General features: G+C 44.2%; 1 protein-coding gene across 4 annotated transcripts in view; it reads left to right on the forward strand.

Moving 5' to 3' along the window:
• Positions 1–23,023, forward strand: part of STS (steroid sulfatase) — a 499,782-nt gene that overhangs the window by 266,870 nt on the left and 209,889 nt on the right. For all 4 annotated transcript variants that reach the window (XR_012504613.1, XR_012504612.1, XR_012504611.1 and 1 more), the window contains exon 10: positions 13,882–13,965. The gene's annotated coding sequence lies outside the window, so the exon portion shown is untranslated. The remainder of the gene's footprint in view (positions 1–13,881; positions 13,966–23,023) is intronic.

Here is a 23,023-nt window from a genome sequence, read left to right on the forward strand (position 1 = left end):
GCGGTGAGCGCGCGCACGTGCGTTCAGACGCCGGCTTCAGGGGAAGCTGGTCCTTGTGCAGGACTGAGATGCGCCTCCCGGTGCCGTTTTCCACGTGGTTCCCGGGCGCCCGTCACCGTTTGGCAAAAGTCCGCCTTCGCCGGGGTCGGAGGGGCCGCGCTCCCCACGGCTGCACCCCTGTGTCCGTGTGTGTTTCCAGGGGCGCAGGTCTGTCCAGGGCCCGCAGCGCGGCTCCGCGCAGACGCGGTGTCACGTGTGTGGAATCGGGGAGGACTGCGCCGCCTCCAGCATCTGTGGCCGCCTCGGGGCTGGTTCTTCCGCGCGAACTTCCCTGTCGATTCATTTGACTCTCTACGTTGGCTAACACTCTTCTTTTTACTGTCATAACACTAATTTTATGTTACCCAGAATTGACAGCTTTATGATTTCAAGTCATCCTATTCAAGGATTTTTTTTTTCCCATTTCTTCAATCTACTTTTCTTTCCGTTTTCTTTTTTTTTCCCCCTTTTAATTTTTTTATTATAGATTTATTTGGCGTATTTTGTTTTAATTTGATTCCTGGGTATGTTAACTTCTTTGGTGCTATTGTATAGAGAGTTTTCCGTAATATTTACTACAAATGTTTATTTGGGGTGTATATTAATGCTTTCTGAGTGTTAATTTTTATGGTTAATTTACTCAATTATTTTGTCGTTTGAATTAATTATATCATTGATTTTCTAAGGTTTTCCAGGTATCAGCTGCACAACAATTTGAATGTTTATTTTTCTAATTCTTATACCTCTAATTGGTTTATTTTGTCTCCTTCAATTAGCAAACATTTCCAGCATAATGTTGAATGTTTTGGGTCTTTTCTGGCATTTTTTTCTAACTCTTTTTTTTTTTAATTGAAATATCGTGCATTTTCAATATTGTGTTAGTTTCTGGTGTACAGCAAAGTGATACGGATGTGTATATATGCACATGTTTCAGATGGTATTAGGCCCTTTTTGCTTAGTCTTAGACTGGCACATGCCTGGATATTCTGTAAACCGGCAGTACATTTGATTTTAAAGATCAGGGGTCTTCATCTTTTTAAATGACTCTTTTACATCGGTTGGATTTTTTTCCTTGAAATACAGTTGATTTACAGTGTCATGTTAGCTTCAAATGTACAGCAAAGTGATTCAGTTATACATGTGTATGTATATATATTCTTTTTCATATTCTCTTTTATTATAGGTTATTACAAGAAAATGAATGTAGTTCTCTGTGCTGTACAGAGGGACCTTGTTGTTTATTTTATATATATATATATATATATATATATGTATATATATATATATGTTAGTTGGTATCTGCTAATTTATCTCTTCCTACACCCTTGCCCCATTGGTAACCATAAGTTTATTTTTTATGTCAGTGAGTCTGTTTCTGGATTGTAAATAAGTTCATTTGTGTCTTTTTTGTAAGATCCCACATATAAGTGATATCATATGGTATTTTTCTTTCTCTTTCTGGCTTACTTCACTTAGAATGACAATCTCTAGGTCCATCCATGTTGCTGCAAATGACATTATTTTATTCCTATTTATGGCTGAGTAGTATTCCACTCTATAAATATACCACAACTTTATCCAGTCATCTTTTGATGGACATTTAGGTTGTTTCCATGTCTTGGCTATTGTAAATAGTGCTGCTATGAACAGTGGGATGCAGGTGTCATTTTGAAGTAGGGTGAACATTGGGGTGAGTGTATCTTTTTCAATTAAGGTTCCTTCTGGATATATGCCCAGGAGTGGGATTCCTGAGTCATAGGGTAAGTCTATTTTTAGTCTTTTGTGGACTCTCCATACTGTTTTCCACAGTGGCTGCACCAAACTGCATTCCCACCAGCAGTGTAGGAGGGTTCCCTTTTCTCCACAGCTTCTCCATCATTTGTTATTTGTGGACTTTTGAATGATGGCCATTCTGACTGGTGTGAGGTGATACCTCATTGTAGTTTTGATTTGCATTTCTCTGATAATTAGTGATACTAAGCGTTTTCTCATGTGCCTACTGATCATTTGTATTTATTCCTTGGAGAATTGCTTGTTTAGGTCTTCTGTCCACTTTTTTATTGGGTTGTTAGGTTTTTTTGTTACTGAGTTGTGTGAGCTATTTATATATTCCGGACATTAAGCCCTTGTCACTTGCATTGTTTGCAATTATTTTCTCCCATTCCATAGGTTGTCTTTTCATTTTATTTGTGTTTTCCTTTGCTGTGCAAAAGCTTATAAGTTTAATTAGGCCCCATTTGTTTATTTTTGCTTTTATTTCTATTGCCTGGGTAGACTGATCTCAGAGAACATTGCTGTGATTTAAATCAGAGAATGTTTTGCCTGTGTTCTGGTCTAGATTTGTGATGTCTTAAATTTAAATCTTTAAACCATTTTGAGTTTATGTTTGTGTATGGTGTGAGGGAGTGTTCTAACTTCACTGATTTACATACGGCTATTCCCTATTGGCATTTTTTTCATGACTCCCGCTTGATTGTGGCATCTTTTCATTGTTATGTTAGATTCTGTTTGATAATATTTTGTTTAGTATTGAAGCATCAATATTCATAGTTGACATTAGTCTGAAATACCCTTTCATTATTGACCAGAGTACTTTTTAGTTACAATGGACAGTCTTTCATTATGAATGCACACATTTGGAAATAAGATAGTTTTCGGTTGTGTGTAATCTTGACATATTAAAATAATCTGTGACACTCTTAGAAGTGTATTCAGCTTTATCCTGGTATTGTAGCGATTTGACAGCTACAGGTGACCTTGAACAGCGTGGATTTGAACTCCCAGGACTCACTCGCACATGGATTCTTTTCACTAAACACGTGCTAAGCACTACAGGCAGGATCCACGGCTGGTGACTCCACAAATGTGAGAGCACAGAGCAGGAGGCCCCTGTGCAGTTACCCCTGGGTCTTCGCCTGTTTTGGGGGAGGGCACCCCTGACCCTCACGGCATTCCAGAGTCTCTTTTAGCAGTTGGACATTTTACATTCTTATTCTTTAGTCCATAAATTCATTTTTGTATTTCATCCTTGCCAGAGAATTTTAACGGCAACAGACAGACTTTTTGGAAACATTTTGATTGTATGTCTGTTTCCCTTTCATCAGAGATGTTTATGAGCTGAAAACTAAATTTCCCTAATTCCCAAGACAGCTGTGACTCAGGTGTTAATGCTGCCCTCCGGATTGAGCTGTCATTGCGTTTTTGTTAATGATAATTTATCAAAACGGAATTACACAGCACATTTGTATGAGATAAGTTTTCACGGGGGACATCTGGGGACAGTCGGGCAACAGGAAATTGTACATAGATTCCAGTGTTCTCTTGGCCCCCACCCTCCCAAGTGGACCTTACCAGTTGGGCGGCAATAGTTCTGTCCGTCCTGGAACCAGCAAGTCACTGGACTCAGAACCGCCACCCCAGTTACCTACTCTGGAGCAGGTCAGCACCACCTGGTCAGGGACACCACCATCAGAAGTGAGAGACTTCTTGGTCCTTTTCCTGAAGCCTGGACTACAGGCTGCTCACACTTGCCTGAAACATTGTTTAAGCTCTGAGTAACATGTTCACCCCACACCTCATTCGTGCATTTTTTAGAAATATAATTGCATGAGAGTGGGGTTTTATTGTCTACCATGAATCACTGTTGTAGCCACAGTATCTCATACTGAAGTGCAGATTTAGGGTGGAATTTAAAACGTGCATACATGTCTTATTTGTGCGTCTGTGTGTGCAGGAAATAAAGATCTGAAACATTAGAATATAGAGCTGAAATGATGGGAAATGATGTTTTAGATGATTGTTACCACTCTCAGGAAAAAGATGCTTTAAGGCCAATATGATAAATCGAGACAAAGGACAACACGTAACATATACAACAGAGGCAGGTGATTCACCAGTAAAAGATTCCAGATTCTGAGCTTGTACGTAACTGACAATATTGCTCAAAACAAGAAAATAAAAACTGCAAGGAAATGTTGACAGAAACTAAGGAAATACAGAAAGAAACAAGGACGGTGGAATTTGAGTCTTGCACGTGTTCTCCGTAGGAATGTGTTTTCTGTTGTTTGTCCTTGTGGGAACTTGCGGGGACAGAAGATGGTCGTGACCCTAGACCCTGAAGACAGAGTTTGTGCCTTTAATCTGTACGCTGTTGGGGAGGGTGGGGGCGGAGGCCCCTCGCCGGCTGAGTCCAAATCAGGCTGGAACAGAAAAGGGGAAGTTTCTCGTCAGATGCTGGCTGTCTCCCTCCTGTGGCTCTAGGTTCTGAGAAGCCCGGGTGGCAGCTGGGGGCGTCAGGGCGACTCCCGGGAGGGGCGTGCGGCTCGTGAAGCCGCAGGGCCGCCTGGACTGTCCGCCCCCAGCAGGGTCACCTTGAGGGCCCGGGGCTGGAGCGTGTCAGGGTCCTTTCTGCAGGGCTCCCGGGGACCCACGCAGAGGGGTCTGCGTGTAGATCAGCCAGAGCCGGGGCCGCCGCCGCCGCCGGGAGGGACCCGGCGGGGCGCCCTCTGCGGAGCAGCCCCCCCCCCCCGCCGGGAGCCGTCAGCTGTGACAGTGATGTCACAGGCGGGGCGGGACTGGACCAGACTGAGCAGCGGCAGCGGCAGCGGCAGCGGCAGCGGCAGCGGCGGGACCCCTGGCCCAGGGCTTCCGGGAGGGTGCAGAGGGCGAAGTGATGAGGGCCGGGTGTGCACGTGGCTCGTCGTGGGCAGGGCGTGTGGTCGTGAGTGAGGCAGGGAGGCCCTGATGCAAAGACAAAGGGCTGAGGCGGGGGACGCAGTGGCGGGGACGTGGGGACGTCACACACTAGCTTAAACCCAGAGGGGGCTTTACGCGGGGAAGGCCTGACCGCAAGCCCCACTGACACGTGAGTCCAGCAGCTTCTCTGGAACCAAGGACGCTGTGAGCGGGAACGTCAACGTGGGTTTGTGGACACGCGCGGGATGTCTGTCGTTGCAGGGAGCTGCAGGAGGCAGCAGTGGGGCTCTGCAACCCAGACGTGAAACAAAAATAAAAAACATTTTTCTCTGCTGTTAAAAAAGGAATTAAAGCAGAGCATCCATGATGAATAGAATATTGAAATTTGAAATAAAGACAACATCAGTATCACTGATTTCCTTTTGCCGTAAGCTCCAGTCTGGCCAGGCGCCACGCGTTACCCGCCCTGTAGTTATAATTTTGAGGCTCTATTCTTTATGGACCCTGGCCCAGGGGTAAATTCGGAGCCAAGGACACCCTTCTAGCCTGGAGCCAACCTTCCAAGTCAGCTCAGAATATTCATCCTATTTTACCAAATAGAACATGGGGAAATGCATTATTAAAACACATAGAACTTACGAGGTGTTCCACCTCAAGTGTTTACTGACTTAATGAGAGTAAAAGGGTTTGATGAACGTCAAATGCACAACTTTGGCTTACTATGTATTTTCCAGCGACAAAGTCTCAGTAGTTCAGCATTTGAATGTTACATGATTCATGAGATTTGGGTTTTTTTTTCCCTTCTCATCTACAATATGTGACTCTCATTTTCTCATCCTGACAATCACGCCCAGAAAGTCAATCTGCTGTTTTTATATTCCTTTCGACTGCCAAGAAGAGAAAAAAAAATTTTACCTTCTGTTAAAAAGCTGTGAAATTCTCACACACAGTGGTTTTTCAAATTCCAATTCCATACAATTCCTAAGAGAATGATTTGTGCATTAACCAGGAGGAAAGGAAACAAATATTGTAATGCATGGCTTTTAATTTCACATTCTGGGGGTTCTCAATTTAAAAATAAATAGGAATGTTTAAAAGATCATATACTAATGTTACAGTAAACACCTTAATGCTTTATATTAAAACTGAGATATGTTGGCTATAAAAGCTCTTAAACCTTTTAATTCACAAAGTGCTTGAAAATTGGAGCATCCAGGCCCGCACGTGTGAAACAGCAGTTATGCCTTAAAGACTCTAAACGCTGTAAGATTTAGAGACGGAGTTAATGTGAGCTGCAGGCACGATCGTTGTGAAGGGAGTGGTTTTAGTGGCAGCAGTGATGGTCTGGGGGTCCACTCACACACACACACAGACACACAGGAAACCAAGGGCACGTCACAGCCTGTGCAGGAGTGTGCGTCTCGGTCAGCTTTGGGTTAGACAGTTTGCAAATTGCAGCATTTTCAAAATTCACAAAAACCAGTGCAAAGTGAAATTTCCGCTAAACTCCGGTTGCCCTGTTTTGGAAGATTATTAAACATTAACATAGGTTCCCAGAAGACTGGATTCTGCTTCTTCAAGTGCATTATTCTCAGATGAGAATTTCTCCCATCTGAGCGTGTAAACTGCTTCCTCAGCTGACCCCGGGCATGCAGCCTGCTTTGGCAAGTCCTACTTTAATGGATTATTCAAGGCAGATCCTTGTAAAAATACTTACTCAGGTTTTAACTTAGTTAATGATGATTTAAACTCCAAGATTCTTTGGGGGATAAAATACATCATTAAGGTATACTGTGACACATTCCATGTTTACGGTGTTTGCTTTTTCAAGAAGGAGTATTTTCTTGGAGTATTGAATTTCTTTCTAAATGTACTGGAAAATTTTGGAGGAATTACTGTAGCTTGTGACAGGATATTCGTCACGGGGGTTGGGGACAGGGCTGGATTAGGATGAGGGAAAGGAAGTGAACACTTTTTAACAGGGCATTTGTCTCATGCAAAGTTTAAGTTCGTAATCAAGGTGACTTTTAATGCATTTTCAAATGAAAATTCATGCAGAACACCCATAAAGAATAAAACATCGAAATTATAAATTCAGGATGGATAATGTGTGACGTGTGGCCAAATTGGAGCTTAAAGCAAAAGGAAAATCAGTGTTACTGATGTTGTCTTTATCTCAAATTTCAATATTCTATTCATCACGGATGCTTTGCTTTAATTTTTTTTTTAATAGTAGAGAAATTTTTTTTTTATTTTTGTTATCTATCATTTTGGTAGAGAACTGGGTTTAAATTTTCTTTTTTTTTTTTTTTTAACTGGAGTATGCTTCTCATTCATTCTTATTTTAAAAAATATTTCATTAAATATTTATCTCAATGACTGAGTTTTTTATGCACTTTAAATTTTATGCCCAAGCGTGGGCCTCACCATCCTTACCCTCTTCCCCCGGCCCATGTTTGGGGGAGGGCTGGTGTCCCCTCTCCTCGCCCCTTTTGGATGCTACTTCTGTACTGAGTGGGACTCACGGAGTGATAAGCATTCCTGGTGCCATACGCGGTGACCAAGTTTGGCAAGGAAACATCCGTGGTGTTTGCATGTTCACAAGCCGATTTGGAATTGCGTTGCCCTTGTGAGATTTCTTATGATTAGGGGGACCAAAGGGGGCAACAAGATAACAGGGCCCTCTTGGCTGTGGGATGATAGGTGGAGAGAAGAGGCCCCTGGGGTCCTGGAGGACCTCTGATCAGTCTCATTCGATAGCAGTGTTCCAAGCATTTACTCTGAGAATAAAAGTGATTTTATTAGTCGCAGCTCCTATTTACTCATTCCACATACAAATGTCAAACAGCATGTGCCAGACAGTGTTCTTGGTGATAAATGTGATAGGAAAATTGCATAGACATAGGAAAAATTCCCTACAGTATGTGTGTGCACGCTTAAGTAGGTACACGTTTGTGCACACTTGTGCACACGTATGTGTGCTTACCTGCGGCCAGGCCCCATGGGTGTAATGGCTGAGATTACAAAAGGGAGAAAGGGACAGATCTGCTTCCTGTCCTCTGGAAGCTTGGTCTAGTTGGGAGAGGACGGTTGGGCAGTTCTTCCAGGCAGTGGGAACTTCATGTGCAAAGGCGCTAGGGCAGCACCTGGGGTGGGGTGGGGTGGGGCAGCAGTTAGGGATTTCTATCTTTATCTTAAAAGGATAAGAAGTTACTAAAGGCTCTTACAAATGGAAGAGGGACATGACATATTAGTGGTTTTAATTATGGACAAGATAGGGGTGGATCTGGGGTGATGGGTCCAGGAACAGAGGACTTGGTCCGTAAGGCTAGGAGGTGTGGACCATGGATGTAAAATATAGGTGTGTGTGTGTGTGTGTGTGTGTGTGTGTGTGTGTGTGTGTGTGTGTTTCCTTAAATCTTAGCTTTTGAGTGAAGAAATACAAGAAATGGAAACAAATCGACTGTGAGTCTTGCTATAATAATTTGGAACCAGATGAAGGACGTCTGGGTGATTTTTTTATGTCTAAGTCCTAGATTCTGATGTGAACAGCAACGTTCCCATGGGGTAGAGATGGGGGGGTCTTGGGAGAAAGTATCTCAAGTGTGGATGAGAAAATTCAGGAAGGTCTTCTGGTCCAAACTGGAGAAAATCTAGTTTTACGTAATGGTGGTTGATTTGGTGTGTAATCAGTAATCCCTGCCGCTAAAGGCTGTTACACGTTTATAATTTAGAGGTTTTCTGGTCCTTCCCAATGGTATTTGTTGTTTTGGTAGCTGCTAAACTGCTCAACCAAGGAGGAAAATGGCAGGAAATTTTTCAAAATATGGAAGTTCTGGAATTAAGTAAGAATTTCAAAATGCAGCTACACCTGCATAATGATTACCTCATGGCCCATTCTTCGAGCAAAGGCAGCCTATGAGAATATGGGAAAACCACGCTGAAATCTGACCTGTAGGAAGAAGCAAACTGTCTCTGTGTTTATGTGACTGCGGATCAGACAGGTCTGGGGGCTCAGAGCCAACAATCTCCAGGGCTCCCAGGACTGCAGGCTTTGAGCAGACCCCAGCGAGGCTTAGAAATAATCAAGGAAACTATTGCCCCCTTGCCAAGGGGCCGTGTTTGTTTCTTATTAGCAATGCATGAAATTGATCAGCCCTGCAGCCGGCTGCCAATACGTCAGATAAAGTAGATCTCTCCCGCGGTGTACATCACAGTGAGTGACAACTGTAAGCCAGTCTTTAAAAAATGATTTCGGAGGACAGACTTGGCTTCCATACAGCTTGCAAATGGTCTCCTAACACAGGCAAGAAATTAATTACTTGCCGATGGAATTCCCAGGGTGCCCGATATTGTGTGCATTAATTCTTTCAGTAGTGCCATGAATGATGTCTTCAGAAAAGAAAATAGGTTCCCTGATAAATTGTGCCCAGTCCCCCTCGCCCTACAGATGCCACATAGACACAAAAACATTGCGTTATTTTCAACGGCTCTTTTGCACACGTCTGCCTAAGTCTGTGGGCTTTTTTAAAAAATTATTATTATAATCTTCAATTCCAGCCAGGACCTAGAAGAAAGAATGTACCCGTCCAAGATCAAAGGCATGTAGTGTCAGCAGCACTGTTTATTTAAAATGTAAATGCTTTAGTGATTTACTCGCTGTAACACACACTTCAGCGTGACACTCTTGCAGGCTGCGTGCTTGGGAAGGATATACGTAATTTGGTTCCCTGAGGAGAAATCTGGCACTGTCATCTGAAAAAAAAAAAAATAGTATCTAATCTTGTATTGTCAATGTGTCTTCTGATTTTTTTTTTTTTAAAGAGTTCAGTCTTTCTAAAAAAAAAAATCATAAAAATGAAATTAGGTATTTGTTGAACGTGGGAGAGCATTTTTGCAGGAGGAAATTGTGTGAATTAGATGCAGGCAGATGGTAAGATGCGGAGGCTGCTGGCCCTCTCCATCGCTGGGGAAGGAGTCGTGGCAAGGTGATGGGGCAGTGGACACAGGCGTGCCCTGCACCACCCTTAGCCAGAGAAGCCAAAGGGTGAATCTGACTCTCCTCCTCAGTTTGAAGGAAGGGTCTTTCTTGGAGGGATATTGTAATGACTTTAACACAAAAAAGAAAAAAAAACCCTATTCATTCTTTCTGTTTTTAGATACAACAGAGTAATACTAAGATGAAGGATTTTTTTCTAGGACTTTATATCTAGAGAACAGATCTTTCAAATGCAAGAGGGCAGTCTTGCCCCCTCTTGGGGACCCTTGTCAATACCTGGAGACGTTTTTGGTTGATGGATTTGGCAGGAGGAGGAGCTGGGTGCTACTGGCATCTAGTCATTGGAAGCCAGGGATGTTGCCAAAACATCGTACCTGCCACAGGGCGCCGCTCCCAATCCCCCAAGCACAGCAAAGAAATAGCCAGCCCAAACCTGCTCTGCTTTGGTTAAATAAAAAGTAAACGCAAAGGACTAGTGACGGCTGGAGACTAGTCAGCGCTGCCGAGGGGGAGAAACCCTGATCAGAACAGAGTTTCATCCGCCACGTAGCCCCAGTTTAGAGCAGCCACGGTCTAGGGCAGGTGGGGGAAGATTTCAGGCTTTCTTAAGATTTGCTCACAGAAGATCCTTCCTGGCTTCTACTGACTGCATGCTTTATAAATATATGTGAAAACAAAGAAGTTTGCATCCACAATTTTGAAAAAAAAGAAGTACCTTACATAACCAAAACGAACTGTTTTCTTTTGAACACTCACCTCTGTATTTTCCCTAAAGAAATAAACTACTTTCTCTTCCTCCTCCTTTTCTTCTCATTTCTTGGCTCTCTTTGTCGTAGGAAAGCTTTGGTCACCCCCATTAAGTTTATTAATACTCCCAATGCAAACGTCTTAAATTCCTCTCTGTCTTGTAAAGTCTTTTTAAGTTTCAGAGCATAGCTTAATTGCCTGCACAGCAATTAAGATTTCAGCTATCAATCTAGCGGTTTTCTCTCAAGGGCAAGTACCAAACACCGAGTCCACAGAATTCCCGGGGGTACGTAATTTACCCAAGAAGGATACAAATGAGAATCGTCCTCACAATCATCCCAGACAGTCATTTTTCTTCGAAAGTTCCCCGAGGAAAACACACCATTGTTCATCTTTAAATCTGCAGCCTTAAAGTTAATGGCCGTGAGTGATTGATTGTTAGCAATATTAATACCTGTGTGCTGGTTGTGGCTGCTTAAAATCTTTGAGGCATCCTCTCTTCCTTTTATACATCCTCCCATTGTCAGTTGACTTTGCCCCACAGACTGTAACAAGCGACTAATATAGTGAACACCCACTTCTAGCCTCTTGTGGTTAAGGTGCAAGCGTGGTGTTCTGTTGACTGCGGCAGCGTGGTTCACGAGTTGCTTACTGATGGAGCAGTGTAGCTGCTCCTTTATCAAACCAGTTCCTCACCGTGGTTCTAGGAGATTGTCTTGGAAATGTATCTTCAGGTCTCCTTTTGCATCCCTTCCAGAGACTGTCCGCTCGCTCTCTCCCCACAAATAGACCCTTCTCTACGTAAATTCTCTAAAACGGATAGTGTCACCTGCAGCCAACTGTTGTGAACACCCCAAGCTGCCATGACATGAACAGTAGCACTGACAGCAACAGTAAGGTCTGTCGAATGCTTTGTGAAGAAGCAAATACCCACGTCTTCCCTCTTCGCTGTTAAACCTTCTGTTTGGGCATATGAACTGTCCATTGTAGGAATCAGACAATTTCTTGAGAGGAGGCGCCTGGCAGGTCTGACACCGATGGCATGAACTCTCCAGTCTGCTACAAGCTCCACCACTCCCTGTCACCTTACACTCATTTCTACCACCTGCTTGAACACTGTAGGCAGCCTTAAGAATTTGCACCTCTTAAATATTCTGGTCCAATACCGCTTTTTTATTTTCAGAGGAAGAACAAAATCCCAGAGGGGGCAAACGCGTTGCTTGAAGTCTCAGAGTTTGCTGGTGGCATGAATGCATACACTTTTCTACTGTTCTGTGTATGCATTATTGACGGGCAGAATGCAAATCTAAAGATAGCTTTGTGTACGTGTGGGCAGGACAGGTTTTTCTTAACCCCCAGATGTGTTCATGATGGAGCAGTTCATTGAAGCAGATGAGTATTTTATGTTCTTTTTCAACACTGACAAATTAAGACATCGTTTTCTAGGAAGATATTTTCTAAAATCTGCGTATTTGGAGGAACATTTGTCTTTGATTGCTTGTATGTTTTTATTATCCCTCCTACGATTTCCTCTCTCACCAACAAAGTAAGAGTTTAGTCGGTATTCTGTCCACATCCCACTTGTCGGCCTTACACGGAACCACCAACCAAGTGCCCAGCTTTGGTTTCCTAAGATGCAAAGGACATATTTCCATTAGGAGATGAGCATCCCACGGAATAAGCCAAGAGGCCAGTGAGGAACGAGGTGCTGAGGATTTACAAGTCAGATCTGCATCAGCCTCTTGTAAGTTGGCAGCTACTCAGCTTTGTTCTGCTTCCCGGCACCAGCAGCCTCTCTCTACTTGAAAAGACTTCCGTTTTGTTTTGTTTTGTCTTAATTAGGATGTGAATTTGGCCTCCATGAGCAGTGCTCCCACTTGGTAAATTCCTTAGTGCTTCCATGCTCGTTTGTTTCTGCTCTGCCCACAGGAGGAGCCGAGTGTCCTCCTTGGCCCCCCAGTGGGCCTCCTTTGCCTGGGCAGGGCCCGCAGGGCAGAGGAGGCACCTTCCTGGCTTGCCGCACGTGCTAATGGAGTAAACCTGCAGGGCGAAGCACTTTTACCCTCAGTGTTTCTGGAATGCAGGTGCCCGCGTGACTTAGGAGACCTTAAATTTTTCAGAGGAATTACTTGATGGGGAGATTCACTCTTCACAAGGAACCTGCTTTGAGATGAGCTAGGTTGGAATATTACTTTGAATAACCAATTCTCTTTTTGTATATACCCTTTGATATAATGCTTGAAAATATGGTTTGTGTTCAGGTCTTTGTGTCTACCAGCCTTCACTGAATAGGGCATCTCCTCAGTGCGAGGGCGGGACCACACCTGGGGGGTGCTGAGACGACTTGGAACCCTTCTAGACAATGGTGCCAGGACTTGAAGCCTGAGAAGAAATCTTCTTTGAGCTGAGCAGGGGGAAGGCATTCCAGAAACAAGGAGTGCCTATGAGCGGGCAAAGAGGCATAAGCAGACGTTCTGTTTAGACAGGTAGCAGCTGCAACGGAGTGGTTGATGAATCACTGGGCTCAGACGGGAACCCGAGAGGAGGTGAGGAGAGAGGAAAGGTGGGGAGACGTGATGCAAGGCGCTGGTGAACCATGCTAAGAGGTTGCCTTTTACAAAGTAGGAAATGCAGGGTCATTGAGGGGTCTTGTGCAGAGCAGTGCATGCTAACGTTTGTGTTTTAAAAAGATACAAACATAGGCATGTGAGCATCTTACACTGAATAGAATGGAGAAGGCCTGAATGTCCCTCATGAGAGATGCAGTGGAGTTTGGACGTTTCCAGTGGTCCATCTTGAGTGAGAAAGAAGATAAGCCAGCTGGGTCTGCACTAGGGGAAAAGCAAATGAGTTTCGTGTTGGAGATAGTGAACTTGGGATTCCTATGGGGTAGAGGGGAGAAGATGCCAGGAATTAGAGAGATGATTGAAACGTTTTGGGATTCTCATGGTAATTATAGCCCTGAAATTAGATGCCATCTGTAAGGAATGTTTAGTAGAAAAAAAGAATGGATAGGAGAAATCATAATTTTCGCAGGGGGTACATCTTTATGATAATAGATCAGTAATTGTTGTTGTTGTTGTTTTTTCAATGAAATCTGGGAACGGGGCATTACCTGCATGGTTGTAATTTGCATGAAGTGGGAGGGTGTTGTCTCTTTTTGCCTCATTTTGTCTATTGCTGCATTTCTAGCTTGTGGAATGATTGCCCCTCATGTAAGAAATACTTTTTAAAAATGCTTATTGAATAAATGAATGAACAGAAGATTTTCTTCCATTATCAGCAAAGAGGGAAGCTTTCATTAAAAGTAAGTTTTCTAGATAATGCATGTTGAATTTCCAAGGTGATCTTGCCAGCAAACTACAGAAATTTAACCTTTTTTCAAAATGTTTATGTTCTAGACTATCTCCTGAGGTGTTTGAGACTTGCTTCTACTCAGCCCGGCGCCTTCAAAGCACCATGGCAGTCGCAGGCGCTTCTCAGTTGTAAGTGTGGTTTCTTATTTCGTAAGCTTTACATCGACGTGAGGTTGGTGTTTCTTCCCTTTCCTGTCACGCTTAGCCAAACCTGTGTGACTTGGCGAAGTGCTAACTGGAGAAATGAGATTATCGGCATCATTAATCAGTGACTTCATACACGTTCCCCTGATGGTGGGCTGTGGGTTGGGTCAGAGTTAGGCCCCCCTTTTAGAGAAAGTCTTGCAAAGCCGGTATTTCTTTCCATGTCTCCCCAAAATTTCACAACCTGTAGCACATTGCCGATGGCTGAGGTGCCAGAAGATGGGGCCGCTGGGAAGGTGGGAACGTTACTGGAGGAAGAAACATTAGTACATGGAGATGTTTTCCCATCCCAGTTGGCGTATTCCTTCCTCTCTAGGAACATCTCAGGGGCTCACCTTCTGTTGCCATCTCATCTTTTAAGTGAGTCTCAAAAAACTTCTGTAGTTGAACACTGCATCCTTTGAATATGTATTTTGACTCCTTATGCAAAAATATGAAAATACGCAGGATCTGGGAGACACAATGTCATCAGCTTCCGAGGGAGAAGAACCATTTACTGCCTGCTGTTTGGGATTTTGTTTGAAGCACATCACTCATTACTCAGTACTTCACAGTTTATATAAGCCTTTTTTAAAATACATTTCTCTTGAAGTAGAGTCAGTTTACAACGTTGCGTCCATTTCTGGTGCACATCACAATGGTTCAGTCATACGTGAACATACGTATGTTCATTTTCATATTCATAAAACCTTTTTAAAATTAGTTTTTATTTTCTGCTTACAACCTCTTGTAAAGAAATGTGGGGCAGACATCGCTACTCGCACTTGACAAGCAAGCACGTGGAGACGGTTGAAAACCATCTGTGTTTGTCCTAATCAGTGACCCTAATATCCCACATTGCTGTGCTCTGAGACGATCCAGGGTGATGAGTGGAGATCTGAGAGCAAAATAAACACAGAAAAGCAAATTCCCTTTCCTCATCTCTTTTAGAATCCCATGGTTAGACCCTCTGCTCAGGGAATAATTCAGAGGACAAATCTACTTCTGAACTCTTCCTCCAGTATTTATTCTGCACTGAGATCTCTTCAGCATGGAGTTGATACATCCAAGAATGTAAAGCTTGTCTCTCTGGTAGGTGGGGCGGGGGTGGGCTGTGAGCCCCCCTGCTCATTTCTCCCCTGCACTTTCTGACTCTCCTACATTCCTGCTCCTCTACCCACCCTAGAAACACAGTCGGAAATTCACTCTCTCATAAAGGAGTTTCCGTGTGTCCTTGGAAATGCCCAAAGTGAGGGTAAGTTGTAGTAAATCACGTCGTCTTTCTGAAATACAAAAAGAACGTGAGTTCGTCAGTCAGAACAAAAGTGTTTGCTTTGGAACCCACTGTGAAGGGGGAGGAAACATTAACGTTCAAAAATGATCTGCACGTTAGGAATTCACAACTGAGCTAAACAGAGCGCTGTCATCAGTGACTGCTTACTTTGTCGCTGAGAGTCACACTTTTTTTTTTTCGTCTAGTAACAGTATGAGAACAGGAGTGAACCATCAAACCAGAACCCTGAACATGGGATCCCGTCCTGTGGAGATGGCTGCGTGTCTTTATCCCTCATTATCGTCCTTAACCCTCTGACAATAGACAGTCTACTTGATTTTGTTTTAATCTAGTGTCAGATTTCATGTCTCTGTCACCTAGGTTCCTCAGCTTTGGTCCAAGCCGGTGGGGGAAGGATGGGATTGTCCTTCCGAGAGTTGGCCTTGTTTCTGAGACGCTGAGCAAACACAGCGCTGGAAGCCGGCATTGCTCTGGTCTCCTGGGTTCAAGGCAGACAGAGGAATCGTCCCTTTCAGACATGTTAAAGCCAGCAAAATGCTGCAGACGCATAAATGAAGGGTGCATCTCCTGTTGATGTCTTAGGTTGGATGGGGAGATCGATGAGGTCCAGTGTGTTTTGAAGCTGCCTTGTTGCAAGATCAGGTACCCTCATATTGCTCTGCCCTCTCCCCTCCCGTGCGTTCACAATAGACCCAGAGTTTTTATAGGGAGAGAATTCAGGGCGCAAAATCTCTTCCTTGGATCTCCCAGGCAACAGCAAGGATGCAAATATAAATACTGAGAGGTAGAGCGGGATAGGAGAAAGAATTTCATTAGGATTTTCACTTATATATGCTCTTCCATCTAAGTGTCCCCCCGTCCAGTAAAAGCGGAAGGGCCACTTCTCTTTTGGATTCTCCGTGTTGATGTGTTTTCATGGTGGTTCTATGGGACTAGCTGCTTTTTTGCAGCCTTACAGTGGCCTCCACATTGCTTTATTCTGCCTGGCGTCTGTTCTAACTCCAAATAAATCTCTACATAATTGGTGGGAGCCACTTTCTGTGGCACACATCTGACCTCGGGCGATGGTTCTCCTGTTTGAGAACCTCCAGTATTTCCCGTTTTCTAGAGGATGGCATTCGAATTTCCTGTGGTAGATACAGGGGCCTTCACCGTGAGCCTCAGTCTCCCTGGGGAACCTCACCAGTTCAGCTCCCTTTCCCATGAGGGCGTGCTCCCAACCCCTTCAAAAGACTCGCACAGCTGCCTTGTTCCTTCTCCTGGGATTAGCTCTTTCCTCCTGATCCGCTTGGAGAAACCCTATTTTACAGCGCAGCCCAAATATCACACTCCTGATATGTTTTCTACCAACCCCAGAAGAGTTCTCTTCTGCTTCTCTAAGCATCTTGCCGTGTCTGCCTTACATCTTTACATCCTATTCCATTGTATTCACGTGATTCGTGCAGCACAGGGGTTCTCCCCTGGAGATGACGGTGCTCCCTGGCGGATGGGTGACAATATCTGGACACTGCTGGTTGTCACTACTTGGGGGAGCTGGTGTCTGTTAGGTGGAGGCCAGCTTCCTCCAGTGCGTAGGACTGTGCCCCCACTCCAAAGCACCGGCACGCACAAAATGTCAATTTCGTACCACGATGGGGAGACCCTGCTTTATAGCGTGAGCCACGTCCTGGTCGTTTTGGGAGTCTTCCTCTCCCCTCTTCCTCCTCCCATCAAAGAGCCTGGTACCAAGCAGGTACTCAGGAACCGAAGAATGACATGAAAATGTGGCTTTCTCTCCAACATTCAATGTAAAATAGCCGTGTCCAGCATTGACCTTAGGATTACCCCCGTTATTTTGGGGCCTCAGAAGATTCATCAAGGCAGGCAACCTAAAACGTAGAACGTATGTTTCATACGTTGCAACAAGACAGCAGCATACTGAATGTGTGATAAACAACACGGGTGTTTATTAGAGTGTGATGTGTCATGGTCAGAACCGGAAAGTAGCCAACGCCTTATGACCGAGGAATGTTAACAACCACATGATGCAATACGGTCATCTTTAGGAGGCATAATGCGGAAGACTAGAAACGTCATGACCAAATGTTCGCACTCATAATCACGGGGAAAAGTGGCTAAAAACGCGACGTGGACTTCCACACAGACACGGATGCTCGCACGTACAGGGATACGTACTGGCACCCACAGACACGACAGCGAGGAGCCAGCTATGAGTTTATCTCGCTAGTAGGCATTTCTGCATCTGCTTTTAAAATTCCTCTTAGTAGTGATGCTTAAAATACGTACAATAGAGTGCAAACCTTTTAGTTGTCCATTTCAGTGAGCTTTGTCTCATGAAAACTCTGCATGACATCCACCCAGATGAAGAAATGATCTCGCCCGCGTTCCTTTCTTGCCCAAATCCCCGGGTAGCCCCTGTTGTAACTTCTCTCCTGTTGCTTAAGTCCGAAGTGTATGTTCTTTTACTTTTGATGTTATCACAGTTGCCTTTTTATATGTTCAAAGGTTCTGTAATGCCTGTGTGTCTTACAGAAATTCTGTAGTTACAATTATGCCATTAGAATGAGAAAAGAAAATGAGGGAAGGAAGGAGAGGTGAGGGAAGGAGGGAGGGAGGGAAGGAAGGAAGGAAGGATGGATGGATTGATTTTTTTTTTAACATTTTTTATTGATTTATAATCATTTTACAATGTTGTGTCAAATTCCAGTGTTCAGCACAATTTTTCAGTTATTCATGGACATATACACACTCATTGTCACATTTTTTTCTCTGTGAGTTACATAACATTTTGTGTATATTTCCCTGTGCTATACAGTGTAGTCTATTCTACAATTTTGAAATCCCAGTCTATCCCTTCCCACGATGGATTGATTCTTAAATCCTCCACTCTATTCGATTCTGTGTCTTAGCTATCTCCTTTGAAGGATCTTTGGGCGTATAAACTATTTTGATTCCTTTTGAAGAATAACTTGGAACAAACTCACAGCGGCATCATATCCTACAAGAGAATTCTTGTACACCTATTCCCTGCAAAAAATGAGGTCCTGCTAGTGCCTGACACAACGTCTATTTCTTGGCTCTGCCACAGCAGGCGAGAGCATTAAATGTTTTCCTCCTTTGTTGGCTTATTTACTGAGAAAATCTTTGTGACCAGCTCCCTGCTCTGTCCCCTTAAATTCTTCAGGGTCACCAAAACACTAGTAAATACCAACAGTTTGTGATCTCGTGAGCACACACAGGGCAGTCTTTCTCAGTTATGGCTGGAGGTAGGGTCCAAAATGGAAGCGGTTTGGGAAGAGGCTATATTTTTCCTTACGTGGAAGTGTGAACTGTCAAGACAGCTATTAACAGAAAAGGTGGGCGTGGCTGAGGTTTAAGCACTTGCCTGATGTATTGGTGTGATTTTGAACAGCCTGCGTTTAAGTGGATATCCCAAATTCAGTCATTTCCATTAAATTAAAACGTGGTCCTGCTAAGTTAAGTTAAATTATGCGTGATCTTGCAAACATACCCCACTGGGTTCCTTTCAGTCAGCACCCAGATGACCCTCTGGCTGGAGCATGTGTGTGGATTTCCGTTTCCCGAGACTCTCCCGTTCAGCGGTGTCTGCCTGCTGTGCAAACCCAAGTCGTGGATGTCAGTCTCCAGGGGGCGGATCCTGGGTTTACATCTAGCTTCCTGGGTCTGGATGGACAGGAGCAGTGAGCAGAGGAAGGCAGGGTCTGGGGCTCCATCAAGTGAGAATTATTTCAGATGTTGAAACACTGCTTTTTAGATTCCTGGAGATGCAAACCAAATGGTCACGTGACCCAAGCGCGTCAGCTCTTTGGTCACGTTCTCGTCTTTCTGATTAAGGAGGAGAGCAGTGCCAGGGCAGACTCGTTGTGTCAGCATTTTCTTTAGATGCTCCTTTTCGTTGTATTTCATGTTTTCTCCCCCACAGGGCTTCTGTAGGACGTCATTAGAATTAATTTCTCTGCGAATGCTGTCAGTGAACGTCAGGCATGCCCCCAGATCCCGCTTTACTTACGTAGTTGCACGCTGCTGCTTTGGGTGCGTGCAGAGCACGGGTTCCCTGGGAATTCCCTGGGCAGCCTCTGCCCAATGACGGACGGTGCATAAATAGAAATAGCTCAGCTCCCCTGACCCTGCTGCGGGCACCTCCCGTCTTCATTGTTCTTCTGTAGGATTGAGTCCGAACAGAAGTATCACTGCTTCATCGCAAGGGCTTCTTCTGGGGAACCCAGGCTGCAGGAGCCTCCCAGTTGACCTTTTGTCTGTTAACTAGAAGAAATGGAGAACTTTCATTGCCAGTTATCCCACAGGAGAGATTAAAAATGCTGACATTTTAAAAACTCAGTGCTGCAAATGCAAGAATTTTTATGAACCGGATACTTCTTAGAAGTAAGTCTTTTGTTCTTCTTCCTTGGTGTGACATAGTGCAGTCATTTGAATAAGGATAGCACTTGTATATTGTAAGGCTGCTTTTGGTGGGGGCCTGATAATGCACAGTCAGGGAACTAGTCTTAAAAGTACTCCTTACTGATGACGGTTGATCTGGAGAGCAGACAAGGGAAGACTCGTTGGTGAGTGGCATGGGAGGTGGTGGAGGCACTGGAGATTAGGGAGGACTGAGGGTGTAGTCTGAGGGTTCTTTGGGAGGCACCACGGCGAGACTCCTTCGCTCGGAGACTCCAGCACTTAGCCTTATATCTGGCATATGCTAGTTCATGGAGCCTCAGCCCTAAATCAGACTGAGTGGAACCGAACACTGAAATGGGCGTGGTTTATCCGTGGACTTGTGACATACCCGGCAGACAGAAGACGGATATTCTACATCAGAGACAAATTCTTACATGCTGAAGATGGCGGTGGCAGGGGGGTGACATATGGACCTGAGCTCTTTACTCACGGTAGCCACTAGCCACATGTGGCTATTTGCATTTAAATTAACTAAAAATAAGTTAAACTTATAAGCAAGTTCTGTGATTGCACTGGCCGTCTTTCACCTGCTCAGCAGCCACATGCCGTCAGTAGCTGGATCTAGAATATCTCCTCATGTCAGAATGCCTTCTGGGACAGAGCTGATGTGGTGTTGCAGCGTTTAAAATCCTGGGGGTCCTTCTCTGTTCTGAGTGGCTTCCAAGCCAAGGATCCATAAATTCGATTGCTTCTTGGCTCTCTTTTTAAATGCTTAATTTATTTATTTTTTTAAACGTGGAATAGTTCAACAATGCAGAAAATTCCTTTAAAGCTGTAGGATCTCCTTCTATGTCTTTGGCTGTCCCACACCCTGGCCCCCAGCAGAATGCAGAATGGAGTTGCCCCGGAAACCTTTTTTTCCTTCATAAAGCACTGTGTTTTTAAAGGTTTTCCTATTTGACACTAGGGGAAAATCATGGAATGGTAATTTTAAAAAATAACAAACATAAATGCGTTAGAAAAGTTTGCTAAATCTCAGCTTCATTCATCTTCAGTGAAAAACCTGCCTCTTCGCCCTGCTGTATTTCCCTCCACAGTGTTGATCGCGCTCTAATGCACCGTGCAACCTGCTTATTTATCATGTTCTGTGACCTCCTTCCCTGACCAGAACCCAGCTCCACGAGGGTAAGGGTTTTGTCCTTTTTGGTCACCGCTGTTTAGTCAACAAGCAGGAAAGCCTCTGGCACGTGGACGGACTGGATGAATATTTACTGAGTGGAGGAATCGAATCCCACTGGCGTTCCCTGGTGGCTGTTTGGCTTTCCTTACACATTTTGATTGGCTGGGGAGCTCTCCTTTTACCCTCTGTCATTCCACATTCACCACTTATTTCTGAGGGTGGACGGCATTATCTGCTCTCCAGTCTTGGGCAATAGCTAGTCAATATTAAGTGGGAGGAGGGAGGTGTGTGTGTGTGTGTGTGTGTGTGTGTGTGTGTGTACCAGGGGGTCAGGAGAGCTGGAGAAAACCACTGATAGCTAGTCAATATGAAGTGGGAGGAGAGAGGTGTGTGTGTGTGTGTGTACCAGGGGGTCAGGAGAGCTGGAGAAAACCACTGATAGCTAGTCAATATGAAGTGGGAGGAGAGAGGGGTGTGTGTGTGTGTGTGTACCGGGGGGTCAGGAGAGCTGGAGAAAACCACTGATAGCTAGTCAGTATGAAGTGGGAGGAGAGAGGTGTGTGTGTGTGTGCGTGCGTGTGTGTGTGTGTGTACCGGGGGGTCAGGAGAGCTGGAGAAAACCACTGAATGCACGATACGTTGCGTGAGGGAGGGGTCCTGCAGATACGTGAGTTTTAAGAAGCATATTCAATAAAGTAGATAATTTAGGCTGAAAGGCACTTACGTTTTCATAATGCAAATCACTAGAAGCAAGAAGTAAAACTGGGCAAAAATCTTGCCTGAGTGAAATTCATAGAAGTCGGAGCATTTCTCCTGAATAAGGCACTTTGTCGGTATCTTCTCGCCGACTGAAGTGTGCCTGGTAAGAGCTTTCCATGAGGATCAAAGGGAGTTGGAAAAAAGCAGTAACACTGGGGACATCGAACGTGGGTGCTGGTAGTGATTAAGGTTTTCCGGCCGATTGAGAGATTGAAATTCAGTGTTCTTTGCAGGACATTATGGGATATTTTAATCCCATGAGAGTTATTTAAGAGAAATTATGTCATCAGAAAATATACTATGTTCTCTATGCAGTGTCAGACCTCAGCTACGGGCACGCTTATCTGTAAGAGGCTAGTCCTGAATTCTTCTAAGGCTATTTATTTGCTTCTGTTAGAATGATTTGTCTTTTATGAGCAGACTTGTAGTAGCAGATTTCTGTGACTTGAGAAAAGCTTTTGGGAGAAACTCTTAGAATGGACTTTTTTTTTTTAATTGGAGCATAGCTGATTTACAGTATTGTGTTAGTTTCAGGTGTACAGCAAAGTGATTCAGTTATACATACATATATCTCTATTCTTTAATCGTCTGTTTTTGTTTGTTTTAATGGAGGTACTGGGGATTGAACTGAGGACCTCGTGCATGCTCAGCATGCACTCTACCACTGAGCTACACCCCCCACCTCCCATATATCTCTATTTTTTTCAGTCTCTTCCATTATAGTTTATTATAAGATACTGAGTATAGTTCCCTGTGCTGTACAGTAAATCCTCGTTGCTTATCTATTTTATATATAGTAGTTTGTATCTGTTAATCCCAAAGTCCTAATTTTTCACTCCTCCATTTTCCTTTCCCTTTTGGTAACCTTGTAAGTTTGTCTTCTATGTCTGTGAGCCTGTTTCTGTTTGGTACATAGATTCATTTGCATTATTTTTTAGATTCCACATATGAGTCTTATCATACATTTGTCTTTCTCTTTCTGACTTACTTCACTTAGCATGATAATCTCCAGGTCCATCCATGTTGCTGCAAAGGCAATGTCCTGTGACCTGGGGAAGGACATCATTTTCCATTGTGGCCGCACATTCTGTTACTTCAGTTTCAGACTGGGCAGATCTGTAGGAGAAGGTCTGCCTGCCATGGAGATGCAATCAGAACAGAATGCCAGCCCTTAAACAGAGTCTGCCCTGGGGTCTCATGGTCTCACATGGACATTTCTGAATACCAGGTAGCTATGTTTTTGAACTTCGGAGATAGGCAAGCGCTGTTCTTCTGAGTCCTAGGGATACAGGAGAGAGAAGGCACAGTGCCCTCCGGGGTATGAAAGGGAAGGATACGTGGTGAGCAAG

This window comes from Camelus bactrianus, chromosome X, assembly GCF_048773025.1.
Source record: "Camelus bactrianus isolate YW-2024 breed Bactrian camel chromosome X, ASM4877302v1, whole genome shotgun sequence".
In the NCBI taxonomy this organism is placed as follows: Eukaryota; Metazoa; Chordata; class Mammalia; order Artiodactyla; family Camelidae; genus Camelus; species Camelus bactrianus.